Source organism: Hippocampus guttulatus, chromosome 13, assembly GCF_054856545.1.
Source record: "Hippocampus guttulatus isolate MCC_2025c chromosome 13, RoL_Hgut_1.0, whole genome shotgun sequence".
Taxonomy (NCBI): Eukaryota; Metazoa; Chordata; class Actinopteri; order Syngnathiformes; family Syngnathidae; genus Hippocampus; species Hippocampus guttulatus.
In genome coordinates this window covers 13,387,048-13,405,195 of record NC_141273.1, presented here as the reverse complement: position 1 = coordinate 13,405,195, position 18,148 = coordinate 13,387,048, and the positions used below count along the sequence as shown (strand labels likewise).

Sequence of the window (18,148 nt, the reverse complement as noted above, 5' to 3'; positions counted from 1 at the left end):
ACAAAAAAAAAGGCCTTTCCAGTGTGGTGGGTGGTGGGTGGGGGACGGGTCACAGGGAGGTGACTGCCAGCTGGGGGTGACCTTTTAACTCTTCTGGGGGTTGCGCCAAACACAAGTTGACCACTGGAGCTCAGATTATAATTATTATTTTTTTTAACACCCTCTCATCCACGTCCATAAAAAAAATCCACTGCAGGTATACGGCCATGTGGTTGGTATTAACGAGAAAAGGTGGTTTCAAACCACCAGCGTAACGTACGGAACGGCTCAAGAGGTGGTCATTAGCGGAAAAGGCAGAGCTGGAACCAATTTGGGTTTCTAATCCCCCGTGAAGTCCTGATACCTGCCCTCACCTTCCCCGATGAACTTTAAACGCCTCTAATCTGCCTGCCTCCAAGCGACGCACGAGAAGAAGAAGAGAAAGGACAGGTACACACCGGCGGGGAAAAAACACGGCGCCACTGAGGGTGAGTTCACATTCTTCAAGGGAAATTAGTGTTGCACATCACATGACGGCGGTAGGCAAGCACCGGTCGCGCTTCAGGAAAAGGTGCAATGATGCAATCATGAAGTCGTAAATCAGATGACGACAATAATGCAAAACAAACCGCTGGCTTTGTCAATTACACCTGTTCATGTTTTGGAAAACAATAATATGGAAACGTGGACTGCAATTTGTAAGCACTGAACTTATTTAGATGCTAAATAAATAAATGAATGAATGAATAAATAAACAACTAAATAATGGCGATTTGAATTGGATGATCTACTTTTGAGCCTTAATTCACTCTTATATTTACACCCCACATGAGAAATTGAGAAGCGTGACAAATAAATATAAATATTTTTAAAAAACTTAAAAAAGGAAATGGAGAAAAATTACAAATGAAAACAAAGCTAAAAATTAAATAGAAATATTCAGAGGTAAAAGCAAGGGAAAAAAATACACATGGAGAGAAAATCACAGAACAAAAGGTAAATGCAAATAATCTGGGGTGGGAAAAAAAGTTCAAAAAATAAAATAAACAAATTAAATACAAATAACGATTTAAAAAATTACATAAAAAGAATTATGAGACAAATTAAAACAAAACAAAACTACAAATTATGTAGGAAATATTAACAAAAACAAAACAAACATGAAATAAAGAAAATAAAATGAACTAAATAAATACAAAGGTTAAAAAAAAGTATTTAAAAAAAGAGGAAAAACATTAAATTAAACCTCAACTCAAATTAGAACAAAAGGTGGCACATGTAAGGATTTGGCAGCACACCCTATGATCCCATCCAAAAATTCAAAAAGAAAAACAACTATGAAAGGCTTCACTCTCCCAAAAAAAAAAAAAAAAATCTGGTTTGAAAAATGGGGGAAACCATGTGGACCTGCCTGTTATGCTCGCAACCGCTTGCAACTTGGCCTTCTGTCTCCTGTTGGAGAACTGTCAAAACATTTGCTTGCAAACCAATTATAAGTCATAAGAAAACGACCCACCCCCCCCCCCCCCCAAAAAAAAACTGCGTGTACTTGAACGCTACCCTTACAGCAGCTTTTGTTTGTCTGGGCAGAGATGTTTAGCATTTCTCTCATTGCTGGCTCACTCCACCACTCGCTCTCTTTTCTTCCTTGACAAAGTCGTCAAACTAGTGACCTCACTCCTGATTGGTTGGCTTCTCTCCCCCGCCGTCTATGCGGCGATTCTCTCTCTCTCTCTCGCTCTCTCTCTCTCTCTCCCTCCCTCTCACGTTTCTCCGGCTGGGCCCGGCTCCAGGGAGAAGGCCGCTTTGGCATGATGATTTCTCAGCGAAAGAATGCTGACAACAGGAGCCAGTTAGCAGGTGTGGCTTTGAGTCACTTAACCAGAAACAAGAGCATTGTGACATGCTGAAATAGCCCTGAAAAATCAAGTGAAGTCGGCAATGCCACTTTCCGACCCAAAAAGACATTTTACCCATTTTGACAGAAAAAAAAACTTCATAAGAATAAGATTTTTCCCCACCAGAAACAGTGAATCTCTATCCACAGAGAATCTGCAAGCTGGCAGGCACCCGCCACTGTAAGTGGCTTTTTTTTAGCCAATCAGACAGCTGAAAAAAGTCACTTCAAGAAAAGACGCCTCAACCAATGGAACCCGGTGAAGAATTAAAAAAAAAAAAAAAAAAAATCGCTTAGCTGTGAAGACAGAAAAACAATTTAATTTAAAAAACAAACAAAAAAAGAAAAATAGCAAGCGCATGCCGGAGCCACAGATGGTCCTGTATAACCCCTTGTAAGCTGTTTTAGCAAATCACAAATACGAAGAAAGTCATTTGTGGAAAAGTAAAAGAAAAACAAACAAACAAAAAAAACCCATCCAATTAGGTGAAAATAACCTTTACTCATATCTACTCTCCATATCGTAAAAACAGAGACAGGTGGCTTTGCATCACCCCTGACTTTGCCAATTGGAATCAGTGTCACGGAACTTAAGGGGGTAAAAAAAATTCAAAAACATGGACTGAGAGTGTCATTACTTTGTTTTTCCTGCTTATGAACTTATGAAACAATGGAGAAAAAAAACCCAATTTGCCCATTACACATCAACCCCTGGAAGGTTGTTTTGACCAACCAAAAACTGGAAATGAGACCTCGGCAACAACGAGGCCCGGATGTCAATTTAGGGTCAAAATGTTTCGACTTGTGCCAAACACCATCAGCGGGCCTCGATTTTGGAGCGATGCCTTTGCTTGTGAACATCATTCTTGAATCTAAAAAGCATGACAAACCCCTCCCCAAAAAAAACGATTGTTCATGTCAGGAAATGGCTATACATAACAAACGTCGCCTTGGTTGGAGGATTTTCTCTAAAAGTCACTTTTCACTGACCTAAGCTGCAGTTCGCATGTGGGCGACGGTGTAGGAAAATATACAATTTGAAAGTCTACTGACACACACTGAGCGTAAGACAACATTGTGCGCCGGCCAGGCTACTTAACAGGCCGCCCCCCTCGTGCGTGAGCCGATATTAGTCGCCGAGGGACGCCGTGTTGATCCAGCCTAGCCGAGACCTCGTGTCAAGTGGACTCCCGCTGTCCTGGCTCCATCATTCATACCCTGACTGTTATTTCCCCCGCGCTCCCCGCACGGCCACGCCGCTCCCGAGCGCTCGTAAACTGTGGATTGTTGTCCGTCTCGGCACGTGCACGTATGTATGCATGCGTGCACGCTATGTCCTTGTCTCATGCCTTTTTTAGGGCACGTCCACTTGCTACTGTAAAGCCCAAATGGTGGCTGCGTGGACTGTAAAGATTGTGCTGACACACACTACACACCCGTGCGTACGCATTCGCACGTCTGCGTGAAAGTCGAGTGAGCACTTTTGCACAAGCGTCCTGAAAATGTGTAGGACGGAGAGTCGTCTCTAGGGGCAACGACGGTTTGGACAAAGATCTAGTGAGAGCAAGGTAGTATTCCGTTGACGATTTAATCGAAAATTAGCATCGAGGTTCCGCTGTAGTACCTTGGAAATCGTCAATAACATTCATCCAACCATCCATTTTCTGATCCGCTTTGTCCTCACAAGGGTCACGGGGGGATGCTGGAGCCTATCCCAGCCGTCTTCGGGCAGTAGGTGGGGGATACCCTGAACCAGTTGCCAGCCAATCGCAGGGCACACAGAGACGAACAACCATCCGCGCTCACACTCGCAACCGAGGGACAATTTGGAGTGTTCAATCAGCCTGTCATGCATGTTTTTGGAATGTGGGAGGAAATCGGAATACCCGGAGAAAACCCACGTAGGCACAGAGAGAACATGCAAACTCCACACAGGAAGGCCGGAGCTGGAATCGAACCCGGTACCTCTGCACTGTGAGGTCAACACGCGAACCACTGGATCACCAGTATGCATTCATCTGTGCTCATGTGATGTGTCTGGGTGAAAGGGGGGTGCGCCGCCCAAAGATTTCGGGATACAGAAGCGTAGCATCACAAGTTCGAGAAAAGGGCGCTTAGGAAGAAGAAGTCCACATTAAACAGCAGTGGACCTGCTAAACCCACCGACACCACTCACGCACCCTCACCCCCCTCCGCCCACCCTTTCACACACACTAGTTGGCTCTCTCCCGGGGAGAATGTACACATTCTGCTGCGTATCCCAAGGAATGACCTCCACACGACCCCCTAACCTTGCCTTTAATTATTTGTTTGAAGACAGCATGGAGTTCCCATGCTGCGTGTGTGTGTGTGTGTGTGTGTGTGTGTGTGCTCTATAACACTGAGCAGAGGCAGGCAATAATAAAGTCCACCACCAGATGTAGATAATAAAAGGTCGACTTTTAGGTTGTGCGAAGGTTCTGGCTGGGGCTGAGGACACACTGCTGTGATCCACAATGCTATGTAGCCCCAAAGACGGAATTGACGGTCCCTGCGGTCACAGCTGCGGTTCGAACCCAGAGTCACAGGTCCCCTCCTTGGAGGATTCGGGGGTGGCATCGATCTAAGCATACACCATTAACAGTGTTATCAGCGCCGACCTCGATAAGCTCAATTGGCTTGACTCGCGTTTGATAAAAGATGCTCGAAAGGGGTTGTGGGAGGATGGGAGGGGGCACTCGGGTTGCCCCTCCAACTTGTAACACAGCCTGGTTACCGTGGCAACAAGTGAAGCACACGAAATCAAAACGTTTGAGTGTGACGACATAGTGGAGGTTCACAGGAGCCATTGTTGACTTAGTTTGTTTTTCATGGTTGTACCTTTTGTGGAAATGATTTTCTGCGGGTGCTTGACGTTGTCATTAGCTGTGAGGTTTTTATTTAACCTACTTCAGAGAATAATAAAATATGAATGGAATATACATCTATCTAGCTATCTATCTATAATATATACAGTATATATACTGTATATATATATATATAAATAAAATAAAAAATAAAAACTACAATATATCTTAATAAAACAGATTTAAGTTTAAAATGAGAAGGCCGCATGACCACATGCAAAAATCTAAATCAATATAATAATACTAGGGGCAGTAGCACTACCTTTGGTTGTTGTCTTTGGATTTGAATAACAACATTTAAAATAAAGAAAATAAAAATGTTTTTGTGGCCACCGCTTAAAAAGAAGAATTGAAAAATAAGAATAAAAGAAACATTTACACAATAATAGAAGATAAATAAAATACAGATGGGAAATGCCTCAGAGACCTCATGAGTAAAAAGGACTGAATAATTAAAAAAAACAACAAGAACAATTTAAATGATCACAAACACCACGTGCAGATCCTGTCCTCGCTCACTACTTCTGGACTACAACTTGCAAATCTGAACTTCCGCTGAAGTCAAAGGCCGAAAGACAGGTTGTAAAACAAAAACAACCCAAAAAAAAAGCCAGAAATCGCCTGAAAAAGAAGCTAAGGAGATGAGAAGGTTGCGTTCAGTGTTAGCAAACGCTCATTACGGTGCGGCCCTGCAGCGGGGCCGGTCTCGGCCTACTGAACATCCAACGCTGATCTGCTTGTAGTGACAACAACGCTGATTGAATCAGGCCCGTAACCCACGCATGCAGTCCCGACTTCACGCTATCAGCTGATTCATCAAACGCCATCGCCGTAAATGTGACAAATGGCTGCAAGGGGGGCGGGGGGGGGGGGGGGGTTGGATGGTGGAGGGGTGGGTGGTGGAAATAGACATTGGGATGTTTTTGCTCTCCCGCCTTTTCTCGGGCTTGAAGCGGCTGAATATGACCTCACCGCCGTGTTTGATTTGCTACAGATGTGAAGCAGAGCTAGAAGGCTGCTGGATTTTCTTTTTCTTTTTTTTCAAATTTGGTTTTAAAGGAAGGTTGAGGTTGAGGGCCCACATTTGGGGCAACTGCTGTGTTTACATATCTCTCGCTCGCTTTCTCCCCCCACCCCTCCATACTCTTTTGTGCGCCTCTCAAAAGAGGGACTGTTTCACCTCTCCTCCATGGACTTTCACTGACCTGTTTTTCTTCCCCTTTTTATTACCGCGCTCGTTGGCCTTTTGTGGCACCCCCGCAGCAACCGCTTGCGAGTCGAAATTCACATTTGCATTCCCCCCCCCCAAAAAACTGCGGAGTTTTGTTCAGTTGGGAGGGAGAAAAAAAATATGTCAGAAAAAGAATTATAAGTATTTGCGGTGCAAACAGGAAGGCTTTAACAAGCAGCTAATTAAAATAAATCAATCGCACTGCGGCACGCTTTCTCCCCCCTTTTCTGCTGACGGCCTCAATGTAAAAGTCAAGCTCGGTCTCGCATCGTAACGAACTGACGGAAATCTGTAGTTACGAGAAATGTTTGGACAAATGATCGCAATTAGATGCTAAAGTATGAAAAACGGACAAGTGTGAGTGTCTGCGAGGCTGTGGGCAGTGAGAAAATGGGCTGCTGCAGCAGAGCGGAGACTGTGGTGCAGATTGGCGTCCACACTTCAGGCATAAAAACAGGCTATGTTATGGTTAGCATGCGATTTTATTAGGCATGTCGTCAATAAATCAATTACCTATACGGAGAACGACAGTGGCCGTATTTCGTTCTCGCAAGAGAAAGTGTATTCAAGAAGAAACTGTGGGCAGCAAGAAAATTGAGACTTTTGAAGTATAGTACTGTGGCTAACAGGTGAAGCTAACATGGGCGTTGGTGTCTATTAATGTCATTACTGGCCACGTATCTTCAAATGTTGCAATGACGAAGCTGTAGAACAATTTCTGGGAAGAGAAATGTAATCCGAAAGGAGATTGTGGGCATTTTGAGCAACTAAAGTGGAACATATGCAGTATAATACAGGAGCAAAAACATAAGGTACCAACATCATATGCTGGTATTGGTCATCATGTCATGCCACGTAGCTTCCAAGAGGAGACTAAGGACATCGAGAAATTGGACTGCTGCAGCAAACTGGACACTGGGGAATGTAACTCTCCAGCAACAGGATATGCTAACATAAGTCCGCACATTTCTGTGCACATTTCTGGCAACATGTTTTCAAATGTTGCACTAATAAATCTGGAGAACAAGGCCTTCCCTTATTTACTTCTCGGAAGAAACATTTTATTCAAGAGGAACACATGGGTATAAAACTGTAGCAACAGTGTTAGCTCACATTAGCATGTGTGCTTACTTTTTGTCATTTTAAGACGCGTATCTTCCAAGAGGAGACTGTGAGAGCGAGAAACAGAACTACGGTCGTAAAATGGACAGTACGGAGCATAAGACTGTTGTATGTAACAGGATACGCTAATTTTAGCGCGTGTGTTTACTTTTGTGGTTTCTGTCCGCTTACCTTAAAAAAATCACAATGACGAATGTGGCACTTGTCATTTGACATGTCCCTTCCTGTTGTTCTTTAGCAGACACGGTAGTTACATTTGTGTTCTCTGCAGGGGAAGGTGAAAAAAAATGGAGTGTGCCCAAGCCTGCCTGAGGCGTCAACACACCTGTATGAGGGAGGGCCCATTGTAGCAAGCCGGCATCATGGCCGACTTGCCTCGGCATTGTCACCTTTCCGCAGGGGAGGGATAAACATCTTGAAGCCAGCCCCTCCCACAAATAATTTCCGATTAACGTTCTCCTGTGGCTGGGAATGTTTTCAACACCGGCATTATTTTTGGAAGAACCGACACAGGGGATGTGGAGCACTTTATTAATAGTCTCATTTTTTTATCTTTAATTCTCATTTATTGTTTTACATTCACATACAGTATACTGTATAGAATTTTATATTTATGATAAGTGAACTTTTTTTTTTGCCAAATAGTCCTCTGCGTAAAATGCCTCATACTACTTCTTCCTTTCATAACTTTGCTGCTGTGAATTGGGAATTTCTCCATTGCGAGACTAATAAAGGTTTTCTTATCTTATCTTATCTTATTAATAGCGATTGGTCGCAACAGTCTTCTTCTGTGTTTCATCATCAAATCGACGTGCAATATGAAGTTGCACAATAACGCCGCCTGCTAGCCAAGGATTATTTCAGCAGCACGCAAATATAATTGTGACACACAAACTGTTTTAGCTATTTGTTCAATAACATTATTATTGTTTATTTTTATAATGCTATAGAGTTCTATTTGTGTGATTAAAAAAGACTGGTATTGCTTTTTGGGTGCTGGAACAGATTAATGTCCTTTCTATTCATTTCAATGGGGCAAGATGATTTGGGACTTGTTAAAGCCTATTGCAAGCATTTTTTTTTAAGTAGGTTTGCATGAGCTTGCCAGGAACCCCAACGAATCAAGAGGGACATCATTAGCCCACCACTCCTCCCAGGATGGAGAGGGAAGACTTCAACCTATTTTTTTCCTACCCACTTTTCCCCTGATTGGTTTCCAGGCTGCTTGTAGTGCTCTTTAAAGAGGGTTAGCAACTGTATCATCCATTCACCTCTCAATGCTATCAAACAACTTTGATTTCTCAGTCTGCATCTTCAATTCCCCCCCCCCCCCTCCTCATCTTTGTCTGATTCTTCTGGTGCTGCCTTTCATTCTTCTCTCCCCGCGTCGAGTGCCTAGTAATCGAGTGCGAGATTGCGCGACTCTGTGACCCGACACCCCTCCTCCTCTCTTTTTTTTTTGTGTCACATATCAAACAGAGCGGCTTTGTGGATTAGCAGAGGGAGCCGATAATGACATGATAGAGGCGTGATATTCCCAACCAAATTGAGCGCCATGCAGACGCTGTGAGGAAATAAGGACGATCAACTTCCTTTTTGCTCGGCATCAGACGCAGCTCTTCTTCCATTTGACTAGACTGGAACATAATAGGGGCAATAGTAATAGTGCTGTTGTCACTCCAATCAAATTTATAAGTACCTCGATACCGATACCGCAACGGTATCACGGCAATAGCCATTTTCAGTCTTTCCACATCCCTAAAAAGTAACTGCACATATTTTGAAGGCGTGACTAAAAAAAAATAAAAAAATAAAAAACGGATCGAAGCAAGCACACGTAAACTATTATGCTGCAGAACCACGCAGTAGAACTAAAAATACGTGATGGTAAAATACGGCGCTATCTTTCCTCGTACGATATGCAGGAGTTGTTCACACAGGCACAACTCCGTGAGCTAGCTGTTGAATTTCAAAGATTAATTCAAAAAGGAAATTACGATTTGATTTTATTCTTAAAAAATGCCAACTTAATATTTTTTTAACTTATACAAATAATGTATATGCTGTAAATTATACTCATATAGAAAAAGCGCAGATCTTATTATTTGATCTTATTATTTTTTAGGTAAAATCAAACATATTTGACATATGATTGCAATGATATTTGGTTGATTTCAACATACATTTCTTTTCAAAAATGTTTTTTCTCACAATATCAAGACTTTCTTTTGCACGTTACAATTTTGAGACTACAAGACAATATTATGACTTTATTTCGCAGAGTGAACATTTTCCTCATCAACTCGTACCATTATCCACAGGCCATTTAAGATTTTCATATTTAGTTCTGACTGTCTTCTGTTAATATCGCGCCCTAAATGTCAACAGCTTCGAACTTTTTGCCCTCCATTTTTCCTGCTCGCAATATTTTGACTCTTGACTATCCTTTAAGCGTGAGTACTGCCAACTTTTAGAGCGACACCTACGCTGTGGGATGTATGGTGACACACATAAGACAAGGGAGTACAGTATCAACCGACCCCCCCCCCCCCCTCCCCTCTCACCTATTTCTTTATAATTGTGTCAGTGGCGTGTGAATGGGTTTTTCCACCCTGGAAGTTTCCATGAGGTCGCGTAGTACTAACGACCGTCCGGCCCCCGCCATGCTCCTCGCCGCTTTTGAAAAATTAATAAGAGCTTCAATTGCACATAATTGCTTTGACATATATTCGGGAGCACACGCACACACACACACACACACACACAAGCAGGGCTGTGAAGGCAGGCATAGGGGGAGTTATAAATAGCGGCTGTTTGTGGTGCTGCGACCGTACTGGCCACAGGGACCTCTGATGTGCACGGTGGAACCCCGGAGCAAAAACCTCACAGATCAGAAGCACATGAGACCCTGTGGTCCTCGCTTCTGATGTGACACTCGCAATTGTAAAACAAATATCTGCGTCACATGCAAAAACAAAAAACACAAAAAACAAAACAAAAACAAAGAAACTGTCACTACTTCTGCTCAACTGTCACTATACAAAGGTCAAGTGAAGTGCGGTGGAACCGCGGAATATGAATGACCCAGATAGTGGAAATGGACAAAAGTATCGGGACACATCGCCAATACACCGACAGGAAGAGAAAATGCATCCCTCATGGTAGTGTTCTCGTTATTCTTGAAGCACAACTTTTTGCTGTCATGATATTGCAACTTTATTCATGTATGACGACTTTGTTCCCGTCAACCACACCCACACACACACTCATAATATTAGCATTTTATTTCAGGCAAAGAAAAAAGGTTTATTTTGGAAATTACAATCCGAGGACCTCACGAAACCATCCAATGTCTGTCTGTACATGTAAACACACACACACACACGCACAAAGGGGGTTTTGGGATGGAATGCAAAGTGTGAAGCAGCGAGGTGAAGGCAAAAACAAGGAGCATGCCTCAACAAAGAGAACATACCTGCTAGAGGTTCACAGAGTTTAAACAGCTCAGCCTGAGTGGCAAGATTCTGTCCACATGCGCGCGCGCACACACACACACGCACACACGCGCACACACGCGCACACACACACACACACACACACACACTCTATCAAGGCCATTCTGTTACACCTGGTCACCTTTATCCCTTTCAGTCCCCCACACTCTCAAACTTACACACACACACACACACACACACACGCACACACACACGCACGAAACGTTTTCCTGCGGCTGACACGCAATTCCCATGGCTATCTGCCTCAGCAGATAAAACTAATTGTTCCAAATCGACTCATTCAGTTTGTCTGATCCTCACCAGAATATCTCCAGTCGCTCATAAGCTGCACATTCGTAAAGCAAAAAAACAAAAAAAACTAAAACGAAATGTCTCCAAAATTGAGACAAAAGGTACAAAAGTGTAATTTGCAAGCCAGGCCAGTAGTTGGCGATGCAACTTAGTCAGGAAACATTCCACGCATTCCACTAGATTTGTCGACGCCAGTGGTTCTCAAACTTTTTATACCATCATCATGAGCAGAGGCAAAAAAAAAAAAAAGTCAGTGAATAATGAATGAATTACAATTATCAAGATATACGAAAGAAAAACATGTCAAACATACTCCCAGAAATGTAAATAACTGTAATCAGAAGCAGCAAAACTTGACGACAAATGGACGAGGGTACAAGCACGCACAAAAGTTTGGAGACCTCTTTGCATTGTTGACGACGTTTGCCGTGGAAAAAGGTTTGAAGACGCCATCGTAAAACGGCCCCTGCAACTCGTTGGAAGAAAACCTCCCGCCCCAGCATTCGTCCCAACAAGATCCAAAAGGCAAATGGAAGCTCATAAACACGACACTCGACTGTATAGAGTTTGAATTTGATCTTTTAGCAGTTTGCCCTTTTATGAGGCGGGCCTGCGGGAGGTGGAAGGGGGAGGAGGACTCCAAGCAACAAAGGAAGACGAAGAAGAAGAAGAAGAAGAAGAAATCGATGGCTGAAGCAGAGGAGTGGCCGCCATTTGAGTGACATCTTGCCTCGTTTGCGGCGGCCTCATTAACAAACAATACGGCTGTGAAATTGGTTTAATGACAAAGTCATAAAATTGCTATTCTGCTCACAGATGGCCTCGGGGCACGGAGAGGATTTTGGCAGGATTACGATGCCTGCCCGCATGCATTAAGCTAAGTTGTGTTCATAAAGGGGGAAAAAAAAAATCATAAAAATCTGCATCCTACACTAGTGAACAATTTTTAAACATTTTATTGGGATTTCGTTTATTCCTCTCAATGCTGATTTAATATGCAAATATATTTTTCAAGGTCTTGTTCTTATACATTAAAAAAATATATTTTTTTAGAAAATACAAACAATAAACTGATCTGCACTACAATAAACAAAACGGCAGTCAATTTATATTTTTGCTTCAGGTTTATAGGTTAGGCCTATGAGACACACACGCACACACGTACACACGCACACACACACACACTAGAAGCCTACCTTACCGATCAACCGATTCGAATTGCAGCCTTTGCAATTAGAGAATTGCATTCTACTACACCGTGATGTCGATGCGAATCCGATTCATTGTTCAGCCCGACCCACTGTCACTTTTTTTTTTCCCCCTCCCACATTTTAACACCTCTCTCCTTCCACAAATGAAATAAATTAACCTACTTTTCCCTCTCCCGCACTTGTCGACCTCTTCTCCCCAGTGCGACAGAAATTACCCGTCTAAGAATTAAAAAAAGAAAAGAAAAGAAAAAGCAGTCTCACCCACGCACAAAACGCGTACTCGACTTTATTTCAAACGCGCGAGCTCTTGTTATTAAACGACCCCGCCAATAAAACCAAGCTGTTGAGGTATAAAAGAGCCAAAAGGTGCTGAGAAGTACAAAGACAGCCCCATCTAAGCACCCCGGCCCCCCGCCCCCTCTCCATCTCTTTCTAATGCTTTGCCTGCAATGCTTCTTTCAGCTGCAGCTCCTTCATAGCCTCACACAGGCCTATAGGACCATGTACGGTGTTCCTGCTTGACTACAGTCGGGAACCGGATGTTATTTAATGGTGTGTTGTCGCAGAACAGTGTCCATCAACAAGTTCACGATTTTCAAATGCCATCTTTTGCAATTATTTCACAGTGATTGCAGTGTCAAATGGTGCTGGTTAATAGTTTTTATTTTTGATGGCAGTATTTTATTATTATTTTTTTTGTGTATCGGAATACCATGCAAGCATACTACACTAATATTCATCCGAAAACCTCCCGCCTACTTTTGCGCGCCTCTGGATGCGAATCAAAAGTTTGTAAATTTGACCTTTGATTAAACCAACACCCCCACACCAATACACATTTTTTTTGTTTTGTTTCTTGACCAAAATGAAGCTATGCACTCAACCTTGTTCAAATCTGTTTTTTAAATTTGTTCCGTATTACCAAGATCCGAATCAAACCGTTTTTATTGAGGCTTTGCAATTAAATCAAGTTTGAAATTCTCAACTCATGTCCTTGTTCCTTAGAGTAACCCGGTCCTGAATGTGATGAAAACAAAGACGTCAAGTTACACACCAAAACAGAACCAAATCTTGTTACCCTGGTTAAAAAAAATAAAAAAAAGAAGCTAATTTTCCTACTTTTCCTGCAATAATAATAAAATCTCCCAAACAGTGCAGATTTCGCCAAAAGTCTCACAACTGGCTCTTTGGGGAACATCAGTGCAGTGCCGTAACATTTTTCTTGAAGCAAGACATTTAACTGACGATTGTCGAACTCACACAGCTGTTGCGCAACCACGTCGTGCTGTGACCCGAGCGTCCGATTAAGTGAGAACGGGCAGCATGAATCACATCGCACGTATGCTTGGCAAAAAAAAAGAACGCATCAACACAGGAGCGCATCAGCTGTTTAATTGCCGCCAACTGAAATAAGAACAGCGACAACTGCTCAACTCCATCCAAAATCGTTCGCTCGCGTCGCAATCTGCCAAGAGTGGAAATGAGCGTTTTGCTGCCGCCCTCCAGACGCGATTATTATCTGCGCATGGAGAAAACAGCCAGATCAAATGAATTTAGCGGGTAGGTGGTTGGGGGCGCGGAGGTGGGGGGGGGGGGGGGGGGGTGCTGACACTTGGGATCTGACAACAGAGTCAATTCGGCTAATTAACTGCCAATTAGCACTCCCTAAATGAGAGGGATCATGATGCCTGTGCTGGCATCGCTGCAGACTCCAGCGGACCCAGCCCCCCCCCCCCCGCCCCCCGTTTCTCACTAGCTCGCTCGCTCGACACCAATCTGCGGCGCTATATTTAGAAAAGGAGGGCTACAACATGGCCACCAACAGAAGTCCCAGGTTGCAACGCCCCAAAAAAAGGCGCTGACATTTCCATCTAGGTCAAAGTTAAGACGGATGAAAATGGGAAGAGATGGGGAAAAAGTAGGATGTTGAGGTACGCTCAGCAGGCTTCGAGAGCTTTAAAGAATTTGGGAGGGTGGGGGGGGGGGGAATGAGCGGCTATTCGTCATTTTATGATACGTTTGGAAAAATGACTTCTTGTTGCCCGCCAAAAACCAAACGGATCATAAAAGTCAGGGGTCCTATGTTTGTTCCTGGCCGGAGACGAGAGGATGGAAAATGTTCTGCAAAGTAAGAGGAACACGTTGCTGGCTTTGTTGTGACTTTTTCTTGGACGCGCACATTGACAAACAAAAATTTGCGCACCGCTGGAATCGAACCGTGACCTTCAGTTTCAGCCTCAGTGTAGCTGAGCTGCAAACAGAATCAAGTATGGCAGACATGCTGGATTTCTGAAAGGTTTACCCCCCCCCCCCGACCCCACCCCAAAAGGGAAAAAAAAACCCAAACAGAATTATATACTTAAAAAACACTAATAAAAGTATACCCAAAAAAATATATCTTTATATATTGTAGCTGCCAAACCACAAGCATACAGCAAAACGAACTAACACTCTTTTTTTAAAATTAAATTTATGTACCATTTGCATGAAAGAATTACTTTCTTAATCATTTCAAATGATTAAATAAAGTCACTTTAATGTGATGAAAAATGTTCAGAAACACACTTCTCGTCACACTCTCTAATGAATTTATTTCATTTTTGAAGCATGATTTTTCACACAGCGTATTAATTTTAAAATATTCAGTATATAAATATTTCACACATTTCTAAAAAATGTTCAATAATCATCCAAAAAAAATCATATAATCCACATTTTTAAAAGATTCTCATGAGAGAACTACTCTGTCAACATTTTTATCTCAACCCTTTCAAGGACGGCGGTTACTCGAGTGGCCAGCGATTCAAATGTCGTTTTCTCTTATATTAATAAATCTTCATGTCACAGTTGTGCATCAACCTCTTCAACGGACCCTTACACATGTTGCCATCCACTGCCATTATTTATTTTTTTCATACCCTATAGACGAATACAAAAAAAACCTAAAAATCCTCACGCCGCTCCTATCGCCAGCTGATCGATCTTTTCCCCAACAATAACCATCAGCGTACTCTGCCCTCTCTCCGCGCTGCGAGTGGCTGCAGATATTGCGGCTTTTTTGCCTCGTCGGTGGGCACAGGCCGTCTGGCGCCGTCGTCTGGCGGATATCCTTCCCTTATCATGTGACCTGTGCTCCGGCACGGGGGCAAAGGTTGGCCGAGAGCCGCCCCTGTGTCTTAATAACTCACCCATTGTATTCCTTTCTGCCGCTAATTACAGCCTCCCTCTCTCTCTCTCATGTGTGTGTGAGAGAGTATTCCCCCCTGGGCTGTAGAGACGAGCCAGAGGAGTAAAAATAGAGTGTGGCTTAGTGCCCTCTTTATTGTTATTAGTGCTCCATTGGCACAGCAGTCAGTCATCATATATGCCAAGAAGTGACATCGTCTCTTTCTGGCTGGCCCGCGAAGACGAGAGAATAATGAGCGGACGATTTCCTGCCTTTCTTTTCGCCGCCTTTCTCCCGCCGTCATCCTTCATCTCATGTGTGCTTACGCCATGGCCGCGTCGCCTCGCGGGTAAATAAAGGCGAGATGTCGTGCTGGGTCCTATGCCGAGGATCTGGTCAGGCCCCATTGAGCTCCAAATGACGGCCCGCCGACGCCGAGAGAAATGTAGTCCTGCTAGCTTGAGAAGCTTCGCTGGATCTTCACCTCTGCTGAGGCCCAACGATCCAAAATGTGGGCAATTTAGTGTTTGGTAGCAAAAAATATGCCAGGATGAATGTTTCCGGAAAAAAAGGTTTCAGTTCTCGTTGCGCGCTTAAAGATGCATTGTAACCTAAGTGTGGGAGAAAAACGTGGGAGCCACACCCCTCATAAAACGTTTGCCAACTTCATATGAATGAACTTAACTAATAAAACAGCTCTTTTCACATTTTATTTTTCCAAATATTTAGGAATAGTGACCAAGGCATTACAGCTCAAATGTGTAGAAATGTGCAAGGAAAATCATCCTGGCGCCGCACACCACAAAAAATGAGTGGAAAGTAGCTTTTATCGCTATTTCAATTTTCTTTACAGTACTTAGTAATCTTAACCAAAGCGTGACATTTTAAGTATTTGCATCTTAGTGGGGTGCGGGGAGAAACCTGGAACCGTACCTCCCATAAAATTGGCGGATAGTAAATGGGACAAAATATCTGGAGCCACACCCCTTTTGAAATGAGTGGCTAGTATCGATGGGACGTCACCATGTTTGATTTTTGGAAAACACTTCTGAATCTACACCTCGGACAAATGTGCCAAAACAGAAATAGAATTGATGCGACCCCCGTAGCTGCGCTCGGCATAAACGGTTCTCGGAAATGAGTTTTCATGACAGCGAATGGGAATGTGAATCACGGGTATGCTCCTTATCCGAGAGCTGCACCCGACGGCACGAGCAATTTTTTTTTCTCACTAACTCATCAACAAACATCAATGGAAACTGCCCCTGCCCACCCCCCGCCCCTCTCCACACTGTACTTCGGAAACTTGACCCGTACATGAAAACATCCGCACACCCCATATAAAACGCTGCTTCCTGCCTGCCAATATCGACAATAAACAGCAATGAAAATAAATAAATTCATTTTATGCAGAGTCCGACGACAAATTCATCATTGGGTGCATGCTTCTTAACGTGATCCGCATGTCATTCCAGAACCGCACCACGTATAAACCTGACCACAATCTTTTTTGGGAGTAATCATGCAAACTAAAATGCGCCTTTGTTTTTTGTTTTTTTCGAAAACCGACATAAAAGACCAGACGCAATCTCCTCGGCGGAGGTAACTAAGGGTGAACTATGCACTCACGACACCTCTGCAAATAGCAAGAGAGGTCACAGGGACACATTAGAAATAACATGTACACACAGTATGCACACACTGGCTACCATTAAAAGCATAATCAGGTACCCGCAAACGAGTGGACTTTCACCTCTTCCTGTGTTCTTTATTAACAGTGGCCCACGAATGCGTTCAGGTGAGGCTGTTAGCTAATGATGCAAACGGGAGATAGCGACTCTACGAGCCCGGTCTGAAGGTTTCAAAGCGGTTGTTTTGGGGCGGGTGCAGGTGAGCAGCAGGTAGGACGGTTTGACCATGGGGAGTGGGGGGGTGGACAGACGGCAACACAGGGCCGCCTTGTGCCGTCGTCCCAAGGGCAATCGTGGCGGAGGACAAAGCCCTGATTCAGCACATCTTTTCACCCATGGGGGGGGGAAATCGCTGGAAACCCAAGACGACGCCCCCTCCTCCTCCTCCGCCTCTACTAACCACCACCACCGCCGCCGATCCCATGTCTCCCTGCCTGTGTCTCTATCTGTCTTTGGCCCGTCACGTTGGCAGCGGCCACGCATCAAAGGCAAACACGGAACAATGCGAAGGCCCAGCCAGGAATTTGAAGAGCTTTTATTTTTAACAGGAATTTCAGGCAGCAGCGGCGTGTCGTGTACCGGGGGGGCTATCTTAGCGTGCAAAGAGAAATTGGAGGAAGGCAAATAAATTAGCGTTTCAGTTAGTTCTATGGACGTGAAATATAGTTTCAGTTGTCTGATTTATTTCTTTCTTTTTTGGGAGAACACTCATTTTTATTTGTTTGCAAAGCTCCCATTTTAATTTGAGTCATTCTTGAACAATAACAAGGGTGGCCCGGTGGTCGACTGGTTAGTGCGTTGGCCTTGCCGGGTTCGGCCTTCCTATGTGGAGTTTGCATGTTCTCCCCGTGCCTACGTGGGTTTTCTCCGGGTATTCCGATTTCCTCCCACATTCCAAAAACATGCACGGCAGGCTGAGTGAACACTCTAAATTGTCCCTAGGTGTGAGTATGAGCGTGGATGGTTGTCCATCTATCTATGTGTGCCCTGCGATTGGCTGACAACCAGCTGGGTTAAGCCCCAGCATGGCCCGCGACCCTTGTGGGGAAAAGTGAATCCAAAAATGGACGAATGGATGGATGGATGGAACTCTAACAATCTTGGCAATCTTGAGCAGCACGCTAACTTCTTTGAGTATCATTAATCTGCTCAATAGAGCT

The 18,148-nt window shown here is 43.8% G+C and overlaps 1 protein-coding gene across 9 annotated transcripts in view; it reads right to left on the bottom strand.

Annotated features, from left to right (window-relative positions):
* The window catches only part of meis2a (Meis homeobox 2a), a 102,741-nt gene that overhangs the window by 11,191 nt on the left and 73,402 nt on the right, over positions 1-18,148 (bottom strand). The gene's annotated exons all lie outside the window — the stretch shown is intronic.